The 22,642-nt window shown below is 35.0% G+C and overlaps 1 long non-coding RNA gene across 1 annotated transcript; it reads left to right on the top strand.

Moving 5' to 3' along the window:
* Positions 1-11,795: 11,795 nt before the first annotated feature.
* LOC137730070 (uncharacterized) lies at positions 11,796-16,160 on the top strand. The gene is made up of 5 exons (XR_011068082.1): positions 11,796-11,996; positions 12,632-12,668; positions 12,789-12,858; positions 15,402-15,475; positions 15,907-16,160. It is a non-coding gene; the product is annotated as an uncharacterized lncRNA (long non-coding RNA).
* The last annotated feature ends 6,482 nt before the right edge of the window (positions 16,161-22,642 follow it).

Genomic DNA, 22,642 nt, shown 5'->3' with positions numbered 1-22,642 from the left:
CAAGGAAAAGCTAAGATGGCCCATTCATCGACTATCAGATGTAGAGCATAAGACATCGATAAACGAAGAAATTTCAACGGTATTGTGACCTGTTATAATTATGGCGTCAACATATATAAACACAAAGATAGAAGAATGTGAGCCAAGTTGAATCAATAACGAAGCATCAGAGTGGGGCTGTGAAAGAATCCTTGAGAGAGTAAAAATGAAGTAAACCACTAAAACTAAGCACAAGGTGGTTGCTTCATATCAACCTCTTCTTATAATATGCCATTAAGGAAGGCATGTGAACATCTAATTGTTTGAGTGTCCAACCCATTAAGACAGCTAATGAGAGAATTGTTCGAATATTTACAGGTTTAACTCCTAAAATAAAGGTCTCATCATAGTCCAAGCATTCTTGTTGGTTAAAACTCCTTGCAATTAAATGTGCTTTATGTTGTTTGATAGAGTCATCAACTTTACTTTTCACCTTGAATATCCATTTACACCCAATGACGTTCACAGAATGAAAGTATGGCATGAGTGACCAACTCTTATTATGTATGAGAGCGTCATATTCAGTTTGCATAGCGAGCTGCCAATGTGCGTGTTTGGAAGCTTGAGCATATATACTCGTAGGTTCATGGAAAAGTGGATGATGCATTACAGCAATCAAGGCATGAGGGAGTTGATGTGGAGAAGTGCCATGAACACGAAAATTGATGCTGCGAAACTTAGTGTGATTTGACGAATGATCAGGAGAGGCTAATGATATGATTTTTACTACCTACAAAAGTAGGGATAAAAATACTTAAAGTGCTTGCAAGAGTACAAGGTAATCGTAGTATAGTTGGCTCTAGCAAGGTCGTTCTCCACAGAGATTGAATGAATAATTTATATCAAACCAAATCTTAATTAAATATTTATAACGAAGTTTGAGAAATGGTTGATTTTGAATTTTAAAATAACAAAAACGAATTTAATAGAAATAATTAAATAAATCGGTAAAATAAAATAACCTAAAAGAAAACGGTTTCTGAAAATTAAATTGTGAAAGCACTACGGTTTCGCCGTCACCTTAACAATCATATGTAGATCTTTCAATTACTTATGACCTATACATGCATATTTTGAAGGTTAGGTTTTCCTTAAGTATGCCTACTTGGACCCCCAACATAGAGCATATATCAAACATGCAATCTGTCTGTAGTATTTAGATCAAATCTAAACATGCAAGGCTCATTAAGCTTTGTGAAACCTTTTGAAAAACCATGCAACCCTTAAGACATGGTATTCATCTTAAGTGAACTTGAACATATTAACCACAAGAAGCCTTCGTCAATTTCAGGGACTTACCTCTGACCAAAATTGCATCAAATCATAAGTAAATTGAAAAGAAACTACATATTCTTGCTAACGCTCGTGGCCTCGCCCTATCAAAGTTGGTTTTTTTTTTTTTTTTTTTTTTTTTTTTTTTTGTGACAAAGGAGTATTTATCCTTGAAAGTTCTCTCCTCCATGAGAGCTCTTCTCCACTCCAGTGAGAGACATTCTCACCGTAGTGTGATTTCCAGTTTTCAGTTCAGATTTTCTGCGTTGCCGCCGGCCCTACTATGGTCAGGGTCAGTGGTAGTCCCTTAGGGCATGTTTGATTGGCTTCTCTAAGTTTCACTAGACTGGCTAGGATACTTAGACTATGTTTGGTGCAAGCAGGGGTTGTGTTTAATGAGACTAAGCCGGACTCGCTGGGATAAAACGCTTCGCTAAGGGGCCTTAACGAGACCTTTTGAAAACGAGAGGATTGCTAATCCTGTCTCCTACACTTGCTTTGCTAAGGGGCCTTAACGAGACCTTTTGAAAACGAGAGGATTGCTAATCCTGTCTCCTACACTTGAGATAAAGAGGGAAGGGAAGAATAGTGTGGGATGAAGAGAATAAGGGAGATAAAAGGGAGAAAAAGATGGACTGATTAAGGCTTCCAGAGAGAGGGAGAGTTTTTTTCGAATAAAAAAGGTAGAATTAATTAATATAATATTATTAGATATGAAACAAAAAATATAATATTGTAGTTTGGTATTATCCTTCATTTTAGTTTGACACTGTACCAAACGCTTCACTAAGTCAGTCCAGCTTAGTGTAGTCTAAGCCAATCTAGTTTAGTCCTTGAAGCTAGTCCAGTCCAAGATAGTCTAGTGCAACAAACGCACCCTTATATTCCTATTGTTTTTTCCTTTTCCTTACTGTCTTTTGCAATAAACTCAACCCCGTTTCCCCGATCTACCCCTTTCTTGTAACTGGTTCCACCACCCTTGTTGTTGGTCCTCCTCGGTGTTAGCCTTGGTTGGTGATGTCACTCATCGGATCTCTTTTCTGGTGGGCTCTTCTTTTGTTTCTTGGTGGCATTCGTTTTGGTGGTCCATGGAGAATGGTGCAGCATATTTCTTCTTTAACTTAGAGAATCTGGATGGTTTGATGTCTGGCGACAATGGTGGGCAAAAATTTCTATGCTCCGTTATGGGAAGCGTCGGCAATGGGGAATGCAGCTACAGCAGTTGTGGGAGCTTAGGGTTTTTTCTTTTTTATGGATTATACATGCTGGGCTCCAAAGTAGACTTTGGGTTTTTTGTGTGTTTTTTGGTCCATGTTTCTTTGTATTTAGTGTGTTTTTGGGCCCTTTGTGTGTACTGTTTTGTTGTTGGTAATAAAATTACATCTTGGCCCAAAAAAAAAACTCTCTAAGCCGAATTCTCCAAAATAGTGCGTTCTTCTCCCCTCTAATGGCTAATAAGCTTTATTTATACTACTACAAAATAAAATCCTTACTAGAAAAGATTTTCCAAAAAATATGAAACATAATAACTTAAGATAAACTAGGAAACATAATCCTAATTAAATATGAAAAAGCTGCCGGGCCACAAATTGATAGGAGCATATTTAGGCGACTTAGCTAGCTTATTCTTGTGCATTTGTGTTATTATTTCTTAGTTAATGTAGTATTTCAACTCATTTTCGTGTGTTTGTAGGTCCAATGGGTTAAAGTACCAAGAAAGTGCATTTTGGTGCATTTTGGAGCAGTTTTGGGCACTAAATGGATAGCTTGTATATGGGCCAACATGGATGGACGAATTTGGAGTTCAAAAGGCTAGGAATCTGATAAGAAGATGAAGAAATTAAATTAAAGACAAAGAGGGTAAGGAATCAGCTCAAAAGAGGAAACATTATCCAAAACCTTATCTAACCTTATCTTATCCAAACCTTATCTTATCTTATCCTAACCTAATCTTGTTCCACCTTAATCCTAGTTGCAAGTGGACCTAAAAACATGATTTCTAGAAGCCTTATTTGACCCTAAAAGGGTGCCACACCCTTCCCCCTTTTATCTCTTCTAGAAAACCCAAAATCAGCCACAAAACACTTAGTTTCTAGAAGGCCCAATTTTGGACGAATTTCCTAAACCTTTTTCCTTTTGGATTCTGATTTTTAGGGCCTCATTCCTTGTGGATTTGGGTTACACAAATCCTTTTATGAAACTAATTAGGCCAAACCCTCTCCTAAGTGGATTTAACTCACTTATGTCGAACCCTAGGGCCCTAATCCAATAAATCTGCTAAGTGTAACCCTAATCTAATTAACCCTAGGACTATATAAACATATTTTCAGCCATAAATTCGGAGGAACCCCTTATGCTATTCAAAAACTCCTTGCCGCAAGCCCTAGCCTCCATCCTCCTTCATTCATTCACTCCATAAACTTCCATATACAACCTGCCGTACTCTACCACCATAATCAGCCATCATTCATCATCCCAAGCAAGAATACATCGTTCATAACGCCCAAAACCATCACCCACACCTTGTGCCACAGCAAGGAAGAAGAAGGAAAGCCCTAGCCGTGCATGCCATTTGACTTGGAATTGCTGGAACGTGTTAGGTGTAATCTTTCTTATGTTTTTCAATGTTTAATTTCAAGAATCTTTGCTTTGTGAGTATGAGGAACTAATCCCCTCTTGGCTAGGGGGAATTTCGAAACCATGGCTATATTTGCATTATGATTTGATTACTTCCAGTTGTGATTTCATGAATGGTGAATTCAATTTACTTATCTATTTGAATTAAAACTTGTTTGTGTATGTGGTTTAAGAGTGCACACTTAATTCGCATGCATAAATCTGATGCTAGGATATAAGGAAACTTCACCTAATCGTTGGGAACTTATATTCATAAGTAGTAAAGGTTGTTAATCACAATTATGTTAAGTAAATTCTTGGCATAAGTATCATGCGCATTCATAGTTACGAATGTCTCGTCAACACTTATGATTTTCATAGAATTTAATGATCTTTGATTGTTTCTCTATTATGCGCTTTCATGTAGAGAACTTTTGAGGAATGATTTGATTGCAATGCGCTAATTCCATTCAATTCAATGACTTAAGGAAAATTTGAGGGTTAATTTAAGCGTACATAATTAACTTGGGGTGTTGAAGTTCATGGTTCATTGAATAAGCAACTAGAGATTGTTTTGTATGCAAGTATGTCATGTGTGGAGAAAGACCTCCTAGCTAGGCCATCATCCACTTAATTCCACCAATTTCGTGCAAATCTGCCTAGTTTAATTTCTTGTTTTGTTTGTTTTATTTTCGTCCAAAACCAAATCCCCATTTATTTTAGAATGTCTAACTAGTTAGAATATGTTTTAGATTGTGTTTTCAAGAGTTTTGAGTCAAGCTAGAACCAGAATTCGTCCAAAATTGTGTTTAAAGTCAAATCTGCCCAGTTTGTGTTTTTTAGGCAGTTTTGAGTGTTTTTAGCTTATTTTGAGTCTTGTGACTTGTTTTGAGTCTTTTAAGTTGAGTTAAGTGTTTTAAAGGTTAGTTTTATCTATTTGAGTCAGTTTAAAGTGTTTAGCAATCCCTCCTAATCCCCGGTTTAAGAACGATCCCTACTTACTTATATACTACAATTGTCAAAATGGGGTTTAATTTGTGTGTTAAGTTAATTTTCGCATCACAAATTAACCATGTTTTTAGACTTTCAGGGCTACAAAACAGGCCCAAAATGACTTGAATTAAAGCTTGGGATGTTCCGAACATAACTATAGAAGACCTCGAACCCAAAAGACATCTTGGACTCCAAATAAGCCCAAAATGTCACTTTGACAGCACAGCACGCAGCTCTTTTATTTTATCGTCAAAAATCAACTGCTCAGTAGAAAAATCAAAAACTTTTATACAAACAAGCTGAGAGACTCACGAACATCCTCTAATTGGAATCACTCCAAAATTCATCCATTTGGCCACCTTTTGCTCAAGAGGAATTCGAACGTCTTACATTGAAAATATAATTCAATATATCAAAACTCTCACAAAATAACTAATAATAAATTAACACTAAAATTAGGGTAAAATATATAGCATATTATCGACTCATCAGCCAATGTTGTTGTAGATGGCACTGATGCAGGGAGTGGTGATGATGAACTCACTGTTGGCGATGAGGTAAGTTGTAGTGCCTGTTCTGTGGTCGTTGGTTGTTCAACTGCTACTGGCAAATCATGCATAGAATGTAAAGCGAGCGGCAGAAAAGAAGAAACACTTCACTGAGGCGTGGATAGAGACTGCTCGTGATCAGAAGCTGGCAGAGCTGTTATTGTATTATTGGTCTCAAAAGAGGACAAAAGCTGTTGTGAAGAGGTGGAGCAGTTGCTTTGTCCCTCTATATAAGCCCAGGAAATGAAAAATTGGGTTCATCAAAAGTTACATGCGATGAAATATACACACGACTTGAGATGGGTTCGAAGCATCGGTAACCTTTGTAACGTAAATCATACCCAATGAAGGCATTTTATATATTTAGGCATAAGTTTGTGCTTATGTACGGAACCAAGTTCGGGAAAGATGGACAAACAAATATTTTGAGCATCTTATAGTCCGGGGGACTCTGATTTAGTTTCTCATGAGGAGAAATATTTCCAAGGTTCACTGCAGACAAGCGGTTGATGAGATACAGAGGTTGAAAAAGCTTCAATCCAATAGCTAGATGGCAGTTTGGATCGAGACAATAAGCAAAGTTCTTTTTCAACGTTATGTCAATGTTTTTTTTCGACTAAGCCATTTTGTTGAGGCAAGTAAGTACAAGATATTTAATGACCAATACCATTATCTCGTAGAAACTGCATGAATAACCCACTTGAGAATTCACTACCACCATCCATTAGCAATGTTTTGATTGTTAAATTTAGCCGATTTATCTTTTTAAATTCAACAAAGGTGGCAAGCACATCCAATTTGTTTAGTAATCGATAAAGCCAAACATAACGAGTATGATCGTCAACAATAGACAGTTAAAACTTATATCCAAATTTTGACAAGATAGGGCTGGTCCCCAAAGATCAAGATGCAATGATTCTGTTAGTTTTTGTGCATGATAAGGACGATTAGAAAAAGTAAGTCTACGAGATTTCCCATAAGACAAATATAGCAAACTTTATTAGAATCAATCTCGCCACTAACAGGTAATTTATTCAACACCATTTGAAAAAACTTCAAAGGACGGGTCTCCAAGCCAAGCATGCCAAACATCTTAGGTTGTCCTTTACCAGAAAACTATCTTCTCGGTAAATCTCGAAGCAGCACGCACTAGTACAAAAACACACTTACGTGATAGCAAGTTGCGCAATAAGTATATTACATCACGCAAAAATGTTTCGCGCGATGTTGACAAAGAAGCGTCATGCAATGACATTTTGTGCGACGGGACATTAGGGGACAAAGCTTTCCATCGCACAAACTTTTTTAGCATGACGAAGGTACACATTCACCACGCAATGTTTGGAAAAGATGAGGTAAAATCCTGGTTTGGTGCCAGAAAATTGCGCAACAGATCAAATGCGTCGCGCAAAGGGTTTTTGTGCAACGTTTTAGTTCTCGGTTGCACAAAGACCCTTTGCGCAACGAGGTTGGTCCGTCGCGCAATTTTCTGGTAAATACACGGTAATGTTTCGCATCAAACAGTATGAGCGACTTTGTTTGATACTTTGCACCTTCGTCGCACAAAGTCAACGAGTATTTCCAGATCACAAAAGCAGTCTGGGAGGCAGAAACTATAAACCAAATTGCAGCAGCTCCTTCTCTCATCTCTCTTGAAAACCTTGTCCAATCCCTCCCTTGCTCTTAAATTCATCATACAAATATTCCATCTCTCTTCTCCTCCATCTCCTCTCCCTTGCTCGATCTATCCCTATCCGGTAAGCAATTTGAATTTGTATATGTAACTTTGAATTGAGAATTCAAACTAAAACAATTAAATTTGTTTTGTATAGGATTTTGTATACGAATATCATTGAAGAACGAATTTGAAGGTATTTTTTGGCTAAATTAATCTTTATTAATTTTAACTATTTTATTTAGTTTTAGTAATTATTGTGATTTAATTTATTTGTATAGACATATTTTTGTACATCACGTACAAAATTGTTTTGTATTGTATGGAATTAATACTACTTAACTTTGTACACTTTTTTCAAGAAAAGCTTAGTTTCCTTGTTTGAGAATTAGTTGGATTTCGTGCATGGATGTGAAAGCATGACCATGGTCCAATTAATTCTTGAATTGTCCCATTTTTTGAACAGTTTGGGAATGCATAGTTATGTGTCGTAGTTTGTGGTTAACGGATTAGGTTTAGGTTTTGATAGTGGGAATTTTGGTAATATTTCTTGATGTTCTTTGAGTGCATGGTAGATATTATATATCTACAGCGTGCACTTGAAGAACTGTAAGGAGATGCTTCCGAAATTTTACCACATCGAAATTTAATCCAATGAAATCACAAATTACAAAACATAACTGTGCATTCCTAAATGGGATAGGGCCCTTACCGAAGGCATAAGGTCAGGGCCGATCTTGAGTTTTTCGGTACCCAGGACGAAGGCTCAAAATGTGCCTCTTTTCAATACACGAAAATGTATTCAAAAAAGAATATTTAAAGACGGCTGTAACCCAGTAAAAGCTAAAGGTTAGGTGCTCACGCCCAAATTATATTACTTAAAAAAATATACAATTGGGGGACAAAGTAGCTAAACCCCGATAATCAAAAGTAAAATCTTATATAACCACTCCAAGCAAAACTCTATGAAATTTCAGCCTCTATGAAATTTTCTTCTTGCACTTTCTGAAGCAAAATATCAACTATAGCATAATACTCCAACTGTTCAATCTCATCACATTCAATGCATAAGATTACTAATCAATTTTGCCTAACATTCTAACATATATTATAAAAAATTAGTAATGGAAACATATCAATTAAAATTTCATCATATATTTTCAAAATTACCTATTCGCCAGTCACCACTCAAAGTCTCAAACTTTGATGCTTTTGCAGTCTCGACATGACTCGATTGTTGTAGTTTGCAACCCTGATACACATTAAAACTAATTTGTAAAAAGCAAAACCAACTTAAAAAAATTGAAAAAAAAAAATTCGGTTTTTAATTTGGGCAGTGGCAGACAACAAACTGGAAAAAAAAAATAAAAAAAAAAAAAATTGTTCATTACCCTGCAAAACCAAAAAATAGGGTACAGAGCGTTTCACACCGTCATGGTGTTAGGTGTTCGATTTTCGAATGGAATTGGATTACTTGAAGTCTGAAAAGAAAGGCCAATAAGGGGACTGAACCGACTGAAATTCTGGAACTCGAATTCGTTTGAAATTCTGGAATTTGAAGGACTGGCACAAGCATATAATTCTGAAAAATCTGGAAGAAATTCTTTGTTCTTAAGAACTCATTTATAATCCTTTAATCAAATTAAAGGCTTCAAGCTTCAAACATGGAATTTGATCCTTGGAATTGGAATACGCATTAAAGAACCAAGAATTTCGAAGCGTCCAAGACCAGAAGATGAAGTGGTGGTCAACAAAACGGTGTGCACTGTATCATATATATATATATATATATATATATATATTGCCTAAATAATTGGGATTTTTTTTTGGTGCCTCCTTAAAATTTTGGGCCCTGGACAGGTGCCATGTTGGCACTAGGCTTGGGTCAGCCTTGCATAAGATGACAAGGCAATAGTTGAAATTGCTGTAATTCTTGTCTTTTTATTGTGATTGCAGACAAAATGGACATATAGTGGATACAAAATTAGAATAGATGTGCTACTGAGTACTTGGATGGAATTGATGAGTTCATTGAATTTGCAAGTAGACACAACCTAGGTTCAACTCATATCTAGTGTTTGTGTAGGAGGTGTAGCAACTCAATGAGGGAGACATTCGAAAATATTCAATTTCATTTAGTAAGAAATGGGATGATGGAGACCTGTACTACTTGGAATCATCATGGAGAATAATTAGACCATATTTCATCTTCATATGTGACACGAGTAGAGATTGTTGAATCTAATGTGGATCCAAACAAACAAGTTATGGATATTCTAAATGACATTTATCCATAAGCCTCGACCAACACCAATCAAGAAGGGGGAGATGACGTCCTTCCAACCATGGACAGTCAGGCATTAAAAAACTATTAAAAACTATTGAAAAATGCCAAGCAAGAATTATATCCAGGTTGCGAGGACTTTTTGGTGCTCACGACAACTGTGGAGTTGATGCATGGCAAGATCAAGTTTCGTATGTCAAACAAGTGTTTTGATTACTTTTTGGGAGTCATCAAGAGGATGCTTCCAAAGGACTATTGTTTACCTCAAGATCATAAAAATGGCCAAAAAGTGTTGAAGGGTCTCGGATTAAGGTTTGAAAAAATTCACGCATGTGTAAATAATTGTATATTGTTTTATAAGAAGAACAAACAGTTGCATAAATGTCCTGTATGCAATGAGCCAAGGTTTAAAATGACATCACAGAATAGAAAGACCAAGATTCCCCAAAAAGTAATGTGTTAGCTTCCGTTAAAGCCTAGGTTGTAGCTATTGTACATGTCGATGCATACTGCAAGCAACATGAGGTGGCATAAGGAACGACGAGTAAATGACGATGTTATGAGGCATCATGTAGACGGAGAGGCTTGGAAAGAATTTAATCAGATGTACCCTGATTTTGCAGTTGACCCGCACAACGTCAGATTGAGACTTGCCACTGACAGATTTAATTCGTTCGTGATTCTAAACCAAATTCATAGCACTTGGCCAGTCGTCGTGTTTTCTTATAATTTGCCGCATTGGAAGTGCATGAAAAAAAAAATACATGATGTTAACTCTATTAATTACTGAAGATCCAGGAAAGCTCATTGATATTTATTGTGGTCCTTGGTTGATGAGCTAAAGGATTTATGGAAAAATGATGTTTGTGCATACGATAAGTATACTAGGCAGATGTTCACCATTCGAGCAGTAGTGATGTGGACCGTAAACAATTTTTCCGTGTATGCCATGATTTCCGGGTAGATGACAAAGGGTTATTTGACATGTCCAATATGCAAGGAGAACGTAACATCGTCTTGGCATGCGAGAAAAGTATGTTATCTTAGTCATCGTAGGTGGCTCCCTTAGGACAATGCGTGCTGTTAGAACGATAAAGCCTTCCACGGCACAACAAAGACTAGCCCAAGACCAAAAGAATGGTCCGGAGATGAGATTTTGGATCAGATAAACCATTTAGATTTTGGTCATTTTGGCAAAGGGGTTAATACGACCAGACCAACTACACATCTGAACTAGACGCACAAGCGTATGTTATTTGAGCTCATGTACTGGTCAAAGTTAAAAATGAGACACACGATCAAAGCTCGCTTCAATTTAGAATGAATGGGCGTTAGGTCATCCTTGTGGATGAAGAGAGTCAGTACTACACTGAAGAAAGGCCATCTATTTTTTAAAGTTAACCTGGATGGGAAGAAAGAGTTTTTCAACTTTATTTCTTCTGTAAAGTTTCCAGATGGCTATGTTTCCAATATCTTGCGTTGCGTGAATGTGAGGGGATGTAAATTTTCTCCTAATTGATTACTTGGCTGCTAATTGATTAGTTTCAAATGCAAGAAAGGATTAGGGAACAAACTACTTCAATTATTTAGGATGATATATATATATATGGGTCTCTAATATTATATTTTTATGGTTCAAAAATTGTATAGTTGTTGCAGTTGATCACTCGTCGTCGGGGTGTGACCAATGCACCTCCCGCATCTTCAGCACCTACTACTGTGACCGTGAGTGCTCCATCAATTGGGAAGCCTACATTGCTTACTCTGGTTGCTCTTAGGGCATCCTAGGTGCTCACATCATCGACGTCATTAGTGTCAGTTCAGCCGCTCAGTGCACGACGACCTCACCGTTGGGGCCACCATCCAGAGCCTTCTGATCACTCTTCATTCGCATTCACAATCGAGGGTGGGGACTCCCAGCCAAGTAGTTTTTTCTAATTTTCACTATGTCGTATTTTTTTTCATTTTAAAACTATTAGTTTTATGATTGTGAAAATTTGTTAGATTGTGAAAATGTGTTGTGGATGTGAATTACTGTTATTTTACTGCTTTTAGGTTTTGGGAAATTATATATAGAGAAGTGTTATTGGCACTCCAAAAATCTCATTCTACACTTCTCACAAGTGTATTTTTTTCTTTCTAAATATAAAAAGTTTGGAGTGTAAAATGAGAATTTTGAAGTACCAATAACAATTCCTTTATATATATACTAAAAGAGAAAACGAGTTACTGTTACTTCTACAGTGTCCTACCGTTTTGCCCTTCAGTTGCTCTTCAATTGCTCTTCAAGCCTAGCGTTTTTTGTGTATTACACAGTAAAGCGACGATTTTGGCCCTGCTGTCCAGTAGAAATCTATCAACCTCTTCGGAAACCAGAGAAACCTAAAACGAGAAAACTCAACTGCTGTGCAACTCGATTGGCAATTTCGATCATGCTTATTACGCTCCACTTTGCGATCTCTTCCATCTCTATTTCATGATTTCTTTAATCTCTACTTCCTCATCTCTTCGATCTCTGCTTCACAATCTCCTCATCGCCTCATCTTGCTCCCAATCTCTCCTTACACAGGTAACTAAATCTCACTTCTTCTCAAATACCCAAAAGCCAAATATTTAATTTTTCACTGTAGTTTGTCACTTAGATCACAAATTTAATCTCTTTTAGCAACCTCCAGTTGTCCTCTGCTTTTATCACTCTCCAGCATTCATCAACACCATCAAGTCTCTCTCTACCTCTCTCTCTCTCTCTCACTCTATATCTCTCATATGTTTATACATGTCGTTGTGTATCTATATATCAAGTTGAAAAGTTATTAATTTGATTAATTTTGTTAGGGAAATTATTTGTTTTGGTGATGGATTTGTGGGTTTTAATCATGTTTTGGATCTGGATCCATCTTGCTTGATTTTGTTTGCAAGTTGTGCTTCTTTTTTCGTGACATGTGGATTTCAATGGCGGTCTGTTTGTTTCCCGAGAAGGTAACATATTAACTTCTTCTTTTTTTATTTTTTATTTTTTAGGTTTTTTCTTAAAACTTGTGACCCAACTTTTTCTTTTAGAGAGAAGAACATGCATTCACTTTACTACGTGTTGTCCGTAAGAGAAACTTACAAGTTAGTTCATTTCATTGGTAATTCATTTTACCTGAAACCTTCTCATGTTATAGTATTTAGCGAAATAACACAGACTTTGTTTTTATGCAGAAACCTTTGGTCTAGGCTTGAAAATCAATGCTGACAGGTAAAGTTATAGTTAGTTATAAGAACTTCTTGAATATTCTTAGATCCCAAGTCTATTCGGGGCGGGTAATTTTCTCAGTTACAGTTCATTTTGGGAATTGATTGATTGTTTTGATTTCAGGAGAGTGCGGTGCCTGATCTTTGGGTTGAATCTGTCCGCCTTGCCATTTTCGTTGCAATATCAGTGAAAGGTCAGTATTTCTAAAAAAAAATTTGTTTTGCTGCATGCCGATGCATGTTAAGCCTGCTTTTTTCCAACCTTAAATACATCCTCTTTTCTATTTGATGAATTGTTGATTTATTTTTTTTTTTTTTTTCTTGCTTTGGCTGCATGTTGATGCAGGTTTGTTCTCTGTGATTTTTTTTGTTGGGGTAAGTGATTTGATGAGTCGTGATTTTTGTTGGGGTAAGTGATTTGATGCTAGTTTGTTCATGTTATACAAACAGTAAAATCACGAAGACTCTATAATGTAAACCATTTTAATGGTAGATTGATTCTAGCCTTATCTAATTGCAAGGGTTGGAGTTTTTATTTTTTGAGTTAAGTAACTGGATTGCATGAAATCAGTATTTAAATAAATGTTTTGTATAAGAATGCATTGGTGGGATTTTTTCCCCAACAAATTAACATTTGTATCTGGTTATGATGAATATGCCTTATACGTTGTGTTGTAGGTTACTTGGGTACGGTATAGGTATTGGAATACATCTTTTGCCATTTGAGGATCCGGAAAACATGCCCAAAAAATCTGAGATTAATCCCTAGGATAATCATATTTCTTTCTAGGTAATTAATTATCAATTAGATTCTATTGTCTCCTCTCTTTATGTTTTGAATTCTTCTTGGATTAAATTGTTCTTGCTTCTTATTTTCTTTTTGGGATGTTCTCTGCTGCTTAATTTGTTTATTAATCTTTGAATGTGGAGAAGATTTGTCGCTCCTTATTCTATTCAAATAGTCCAAGAAGAATAGAAGAGTTTTTCATTTTTTTTTTTTTTTTACTTTAAATATGAATTTTCCAAATTTAGGCCTCATGATATCCTGATGATGACATAAGTAAAGGAGTTACTTAATACAACATGGGGTTCCAGAATTTAGGGAAAGGGTGTGTTATCCGTTTTGATTGATTCGTTTCATATATATCTAAATCCAGATAGTACACCTTACACCTTTAATTGTTTCAGGGAACTTACTAGCTAGGTGGCTAAATATATGTCCTTTATCTACTACTTCAATTCCTCAAATTCCTTAAAAGTAGTTATATTTAGTAGTAACTAAGATGCAATTAGGGTAGAACTAGGCAATAATTTGCTTAAGTCATAGACATTGTGATTTGAAAATTGAATTTACATTGGCTATGCTAAATTCCAAGCTTGATCTGTTTTTGAAAGATTTGATTTGGGTTCTTAGTCACTTGCAATTAAGTTTTTGGGTCAGCATCTCCTCTGCTCTTTCTCCTGGTATTTTTTTCATCCCTATTTTTCCTATCCAACTTTGTTTTTTTTTATATATCAACTTTTTCCGCGTTTGAATGATTCTCATCCGCTTTTTTTCTTTTCCTTTTTTTTTTTTTTCCTATTACTTGGAAGTACATTAACAGGCATTTGCACACAAATACATTTACTTTGAAGCACAGATAAGAAATCTTCCATGCAGGGAATTCAGTCGTTTGGAAGATCAGCTTAACCTGTAATTATATACCAAGTTTTTTTTTCCTCAATTTTTACAAGTGAAATCATATGTTGGAATTTTCTTGATTAATGAAAGTGTAAATTTGTAGATAATGTCAATTAAAATTTTCATTAATTCTATCATCAAGATGTCATCTTTAGCGTATGTTCTGATAAAACCTAGTTAAATATTTTCAGTTTATTATTCTATTTTATGTCATTTAAGTTCAATATCACAGCTCTCTCGATCGATATGCTTTTTTTTTCTTCTGATTTAGGATTTGCAAATGGGTATTCTATTTTTAAAAAAAAAAATTCCATGGTTTTGAAGGTTTTCTTTGTACCTTCCGATCTTGCATGTAGGTGTATAATTTGGTTTAGTCATTGAGACGAGAAATTTCAACTGCTTCCTTTGTGTTTTTTCTCAAACAAAATGCTGAAATATTTGATTTATTAATGTTATTACGTTGATTGTTGTTCATATTATTTGCTTGCATTTTACATCCCTATGAATTATTCAAAAAGATAAAATTGCTGCAATTAGTTTGGTTACTTTACAGGAAAGCTTATGTAGATTTTTTATCAACAAATTCCACTTTCCAACGCTTCGCTTTCTTCAATTGCAGGTATTCGAATGTTGCATGTATAAATTTTTTTCTCCACTAATTAAAAAGAACCTTTTGTTCACTGGGCAAAAGCCATATTGTTTCTATGGCACAAAACTATTCTTACACAATCAAAGTATCCATATATGCAGCATATACGTTGGAAATAAAGTACAATATAAATTATTTGTGTTTAATTGATTAAGTTCGTGATGGTCATTTGAGGCTATACAAACTAAATTTGTTGTATGTCAACTTAATTTAGGTAAGAACCATGAATCTCTAATCCTTTTCAGTTTTTGTTTATTCCAGCTTCACATTATTCTAAATCCATATTTATGGAAGAAAAAAAGGAGTTTCCAACTATGACACTGAAGAAATGTAGTATTCTCTTTCATTGTTAACTTATTAAAAAATGATTTTCTAAGCATTGTTGTTCTCAATTTATTCATTTGCAGTGTAGGAGTTGGTTATCTCATTGACCCTACCCTTTACTGCCCACACAAGTGGTCAACATTCTGAATCACATTTTGTAAGTAATGTCTCAATCTTTGTACATATTCTACACAAATTATTGTATGATGATTAGTGAATCTGCTGAATTTCATAATATTATTCAACAATCTTTTTCACATTGCATTATAAAATTTAATATGTAGGATTGAGCATTGTAAATTTCAATAATCATTTTCTTTTGAGTGATGTATTTCAGATACTGTCTCCTCCAACTAAGCTCTTGAAAAGCTTTTCTATAAAACTTATAGTTGTTTGAAGTGTTTTATTCATCCTTGCAATTAATCTCATACATTATAACTAATTTCTTAATCCTCTACCAAAATAAGCAAATCATTTTAATTAGTTTAGGTCAGATTATATGAATTTTGAGGTTACTATTTTAATTGTTAATTACCCATGTTTCTAACAGTGCATTCCTCTTTTTTAATAAATGTGTTTCGTTCTTAGATCTAAAATTTAGTTTACAAGGGAAAATTCATGCGCCACTAATCTACCACAACTCAAAGTTAAAGATCAAGAAGAGTTGATGAAAGAAGCAGTGACAAGCATCTTACAAACGTCTCTCAGTTTTTATTCAACAATCCAAGCGTATAACAGTCATAGGCTGGAGATTATAGGCGTCCCATGTTTCTACTCCCGGGTTTGGTAAAGCAGAAACTTATATTTTGTTTTACAGTTAACTTGGTTTAAATTTCAGGCGTTGTGGCTTTAGTATTTCCCAGTCTGAGTTCTCTCTCTCTCTCTCTCTCTCTCTCTCTCTCTCTCTCTCTCTCTCTCTCTCTCTCTATATATATATATATATATATATATATTGTTATAAATAGGTCAAAGTTAGAGGAATAACCTTTTTAATGGTAGGTGCAAGGTAGATGTAAAATGTCACACTAAAACTATAGCACAAGAGGATAACAAATAAAAGGCAGAGAAATAGATGATGTTACTGATATTTTTCTCTCGTTCTCTTCTTCTTATATTTTCTGTAACTTGAAAACATACGGAGTGCTCTATTTATAGAGCAACTCCAAACTGATGCATTAACTTCATTTTGAAACTTATGACACTTCCTTTGACAATACAATTCATATTCAACTTTTACTTTGCATGGGCATTGAAAACTTCTGCCCATGCTGAAGACTTTTGCTAACATATTGTGGGCATTCATTACCCACCAAACTTTTCAACACTCTCCCTTGGATGCCCACATATCAACATGAGTTGCCTCGTTAAAACCTTGCTTGGAAAAACCCAGTGGGAAAAAACATAGCGAAGGAAAAAGAGTACAACTTTTCCTAGATTGTTGATATAGTGTCAAATATGCTTATGTTGCCTCGTTAAAACCTTGATAGGAAAAACCCAGTGGGAAAAATCCTAATCGAAGGAAAAAGAGTACAACAAGCATGTATCATAGATACTCCCCCTGATATGTATCTCCCCCTGATTTCGCATTCTCCAAATTTAGCTATTTGGTAAGTCGACGTAATCCGATGCCTTGCACTAACTTCTGAAATGTGCACTTTGGTAGAGATTTGGTGAATAAGTCTGCCACATTTTCATTTGAACGGATTTGTCTGACTTCAATAACTTTAGCCTTCTGAAGCTCATGAGCACTGAAAAACTTTGGAGATATGTGTTTAGTCTTATCGCCCTTGATGAATCCTTCCTTCATTTGGGCAACACAGGCTGCATTATGTTCATGAATGACAGTTGGGTTGTCTGTCTTCGAAGCTAGACTGCATGAATTCCGAATATGATGGATCATTGATCTTAACCAAGAACATTCACGACTTGCTTCATGTAAAGCAAGTATTTGTGAATGATTTGAAGATGTAGCAACTAATGTTTGCTTGGTTGAGCGCCATGAGATTGCTGTATCTCCATTCTTAAACACATCCAGTTTGTGAGCGGACTTTATGCGAATCAGAGAGGAAACCAGCATCTGCATATCCAACAAGGACCCATGTCTGTTGTCCCACGAAGGTATCGCAATACATCTTTAATACCCCTCCAATGGCAAATTGTTGGAGCACAGCTATACCTTGCTAATAAGTTAACTGAAAAAACTATATCTGGTCTAGTACATTGTGTTAAATACAACAAAGCACCTACTGCACTCAGATATGGTACTTCTGGATCAAGGACCAGTTCATCATCTTCTTTTGGACGAAATGGATCTTTCTTAATGTCCAAAGAACGAACGACCATTGGCGTGCTGAGTGGATAAGCCTTGTCTATACCAAATCGCTTCAGAATTTTTTCAATGTAAGCTGATTGGTGGACCAAAATTCCACTAGCACAATGCTCGATCTGCAGGCCGAGACAATATTTTGTTTTCCCAAGGTCTTTTATTTCAAATTCGCTTTTCAGATATTCAGCAGTTTTATTGAGCTCTTCAGGAGTTCCAACTAGATTCATATCATCAACATATACTGCCACTATAGCGAATCCAGAATTGGATTTCTTAATGAACACACAAGGGCAAATAACATTGTAGATATACCCTTCTTTGATCAAATACTCACTGAGACGATTATACCACATTCATCCAGATTGTTTCAGACCATACAATGATCGCCTTAATTTGATTGAGAGCATACCTCGTGGTTTATTACTTGTTTCAGGCAACTTAAGTCCTTCTGGGACTTTCATATAGATGTCAGTATCTAATTCTCCATATAGATACGCAGTGATGACATCCATAAGTCGCATGTCAAGTCTTTCTGAAACCACTAAACTTATTAAGTAACGGAACGCAATTGCGTACATTACAGGAGAGTATGTCTCCTCATAATCAATTCCATGTCTTTGAGAAAAGCCTTGTGCAACAAGTCGTGCTTTGTATCTTGCGATCTCGTTTTTCTCATTGCGTTTCCTTGTGAATACCCATTTGTAACCCACGGGGTTTACACTAGGCGGGGTTTGGACTACTGGTCCAAAAACATTACGACTTTCCAAGGAATTTAATTCTGCCTGGATTGCATCTTTCCACTTAGGCCAATCCTGTCTCTGTTTGCATTCATCAACAGATCGGGGTTCAATATCATCACTTAAGATGATTTCAGTGGCTACTGCACTTTAATACACAGAATACTACACATTATTAAACTGACGCTGCACATTATTAAATTGATGCTGCACTTCAATAAACAAATGATGTACATTATTAAACGGATATTGCACTTTAATAAACATATGTTGCACATTATTAAATTGATGTTGAACATTATTTAACTGATGTTGCACTTTAATAAACTTTAAAAAAAAATTAAAAAAAAAAAAAAAACTTACCATTCTTTGCATTTTTAGCACATTAACCAAGAAGAGTACCAGTATATCTTTCCTTCAAAAACTTATCATCAAGGAACAATATTGGTCTACACCATAGGAATCTTTTAACACAAACTTCAAAAGATATGAATAACCTTTCAAACTGATTACTATCATTATCAAGTTCTAGTGTACAAAACGATCAATCTTTAGCACACACAAACTCATCTACGTAGCAAGGCAAAAATCCAAATGAGAAAGCCTCATCACCATTAACCTCATTATATGCAATCTCTTTGCCATGCCAAGCTGCATGTTATTTAACATCAAGACCATAATTCTCTTTCATTTCTCTCATAACATCATTTGCTTTAATTAACAAATTCGAACAAACCTTGGCAACCAACAAAGAGGATAAAACAGAAGGGCAAAACCTTTTATTCTCCCTTTGATGAATACGTCCAGTGCAAATATGAATATTATTTAATTTTTTAATGATAAAACAACTACTAGGCTATTGCACAATAACGTGAACATGTCATTGACACCCCTCTGCTAGTTTCGTTGAGCAAACAACAGTAATACGCTTCCAATCATTTCTAGTGAACTTGAAAACAAAACCAACCTCAATAGAGTATTGTGTAAGTTTTCTACGAAACTCAATAGCACCATCTTCATAACTTTGACTTTCATAAGAAATATAACTTTGCCACTCATTTGTTGCATAATTGTGAGGGCTGTAAAAGCCATACTTACCCAAAAATTGGTTCTCATCTCCAATACTAATAACTTCACTTATGCAAGACAACACACTACTAGTAAAAACAATAGACATCTCCTTCTAAGCTTTTGAACATAAACATCAACAACTGGATTTGAAATCAAGTTATTCACCAGTGGAATGGTCTGAATATCTTCATTGCACTCTAATAAATAGTTTAGTTCACCTCTATATAATGAGTATTTCAAGAGAAAGCCTCCTGATAACAAACTAACCTCGAAGTTAATTGAGAAAGCCTCCTGATAACAAACTAACCTCGAAGTTAATTGCCTATACAAATCCTCATAACTAGTATGCATATAAAGCGGCACAACTATTGCACAATTTTCATATACACACTTCAACATTTTAACAATAGACATGATCTACACCCAAAAAAAAAAAAAAAAAACAACATAAAGTTAAACTGATGCTACATAGAAATAATTCGATATATCTATGCATTTTAAAATGTAAATCTATAATCAATACTCCCTAAAAACTGATCATGCATAAATATTTGTAATACAGTGCAACACAAAACTGATGTTACACAAGTATTTCGTTAAAAATTAATGTTTATGTAAAACTGATGTTACATGCTAATGTTGCACACTTATACTGCATTAGTATTACGTTGAAAATTATTAAATGTTTATGGGGGGTCCCCCCAAAAACTTCTGTCAAATGATTATGCACGATTCTATGAATTGATGCTACATAAATATTAATAACCTTCGCCAACCCCCCTCCCCCAACACACACACAAACTAAAGCTAACTGATTTTGCAACATTCTATGAGCTAATATTGCACAAGTATTACGTTGAAAATTAATGTTTATATAAAACTGATGCTGCCCACTTATGCTACACAAGTATTACGTTGAAAATTATTAAATGTTTATGAGGGAGGTCCCCCCCAACCCCCTCCCAAAAAAAAAACTTATACTAACTGATTCTGCACAATTCTATGAATTGATGTTGCATAAATATTAATAACCTTCACCAAATACTAAACTAACTCAAAATACATTCCAATTCTAACAAATATATATGATAACTATACTGCAAAAACACAAAAGGACCTTCAATGAAAAACAAAAGCAGCACAACAAAAAAATCACCTTCGCCAAACACTCGATCAAATAAGGTCAAACTGAATCAAAATCTTCAAAACTAAAAAACCGTGATTGCGAAAAATAAGAACAATCCAAAAAAACTCAATGCGACCAATAAAAAAACTGAAAAATCAGAAACTCTTTCAAAATCTAAACCAAAATAAATTTAAAAATACACAACACTTTGAAAATCAAAATCGGAACACATAAAATTCAGAGAGATAAACGTGAGAGACACTTACCTTCGAAGAAAACTTGAATGATTAGAATAGAAATTATGGCGAGAGATAATTGAGGGAGATGATGAAATATAAATCAAAACAGATAAACCTCAGAGAGAAAGAAAAATAGCAGAGAAACGAAAATATAATTCGAAAGATTCGAATTACCGCCGATCGCTATTTAACAGAATACGGGAACTCCGTTTCTAACGTAAAAACCGGACATAACATCATCTTACGCAGGTTTTAAAAATGTCCATTCTTGAAATGTTTAAAAAATGTTATCTCAATATATAATTAAGTATTGAAAGTATACTAAATGTAATTTTTCCATAAAATTATAGGTATTTGGTTTTTTTAGTTTTAAAATAAGTAAAACAATAAAAAATAGAATTGACACAACTTTAGGTGTGTGGCATGATACTAGTGATTAATTATGACACACCTTTAAGTGTGTTGCATGAGACTACTGATAGTTAATTATTAATCTGTTTGCAACTCAAGTGATCAAAAATGAGAAATTTTTTTACTAATCATATGAAGTAAGTTTGATTTGATTTATATACTACACAAATCTTAAAATTTAAAATAATCTATTGATAATTACTCATGCAATGATAATTGCTCTCATAACTAGTAAAATGATGGTTGGTGACTGGAATATGGTGTATGGGCCAATAAAATTTCGTGGAATGCCAAGTAAATGCTCTTATTGACATTAACAGATGGGTATATCTACCAGACCCCGAATGTTCAATAATTTAATTAGAAATATTTATTTAAGGTTTTAGGCGGTGCATGCTTGTTGTTTTAATGGTGCAACGAGGAGGCTTGAGGCGTTGCATGCTTGTTGATTGTTAAAGCATGGAACCTGGAGGTGGCAAGGGTTGACACGTTTAAGTGCTTGGTCACTTAAATTTCCATACATGTGTGACATTATAGCTTTATAGGGTGCTTATTCTTCACCCAATAGTGGCTACGTGGAAGGTAGAACGCCAATTCAACCTTTGCCCTTGTGACGCCAAAACCATCCAATTAGAAATGCTCCTGTTTAATATTGTGCAAAGAGATTAGCTACTTTGCATGTAGTGCTAAAGTCTTATATGTGTGTATGGAAATGTTAGTTGGGTTGTCTTGTCGAAACTTAGATTTTGGATAAGTGGTTTATGTAATGTGTTGCAAAACCTTTTATATTTCAATAAATGAGAAAACCACGAGCTATTGTGGTTTTTGATCTATTTACAAGTCAAGAATGTTTGATTTTGAAAAATATTTAGATGAGTATATATACATTAACGTGGAATTGTTGAGATTGTTTATGGAGCATGAGAACTTTAGTATTGTGTTAGCCGAGGGATAAATGTATAGCACACGGGGACATTAGAGTAGAATAGCCAATATAAAGGGCACGTGGTGAGCTGTATATTATAAAGGATAACCAAAATGTAAAGGGATAATGTGATATGGCTAAAGCTTTGATGTTATATATCATATTTCATAGTCACTATAAAACAGCACGCTTGACTACATATTACATGTTGATGATGGTGGTTGTTACTCATCCCTCACTCTTTTATTTTACAGATGAGTTATTTGGTAAGACAGGGGATAGACAACCGGAGGTTGTGTTAGACGAAGGATTTAAGAGTTTTTATTATTTTTGTACACACTATAAGAATTTTGGAATTATTTTTACAAGAGAAGTTTCTTTCTTCTTCTTTTTTTTTTTTTTTTTTTTTTTTTTTTTTTTTTTTAACACTCACGCAATGGGCACTGGTTAATCCTTTCACCGACATCAACAATATTTTAGTGTGTGACT

Source organism: Pyrus communis, chromosome 3 (genome assembly GCF_963583255.1).
Source record: "Pyrus communis chromosome 3, drPyrComm1.1, whole genome shotgun sequence".
NCBI lineage: Eukaryota > Viridiplantae > Streptophyta > Magnoliopsida > Rosales > Rosaceae > Pyrus > Pyrus communis.
Note: the sequence above shows the minus strand (reverse complement) of the source record. Positions and strands in the feature narration are given on the sequence as shown.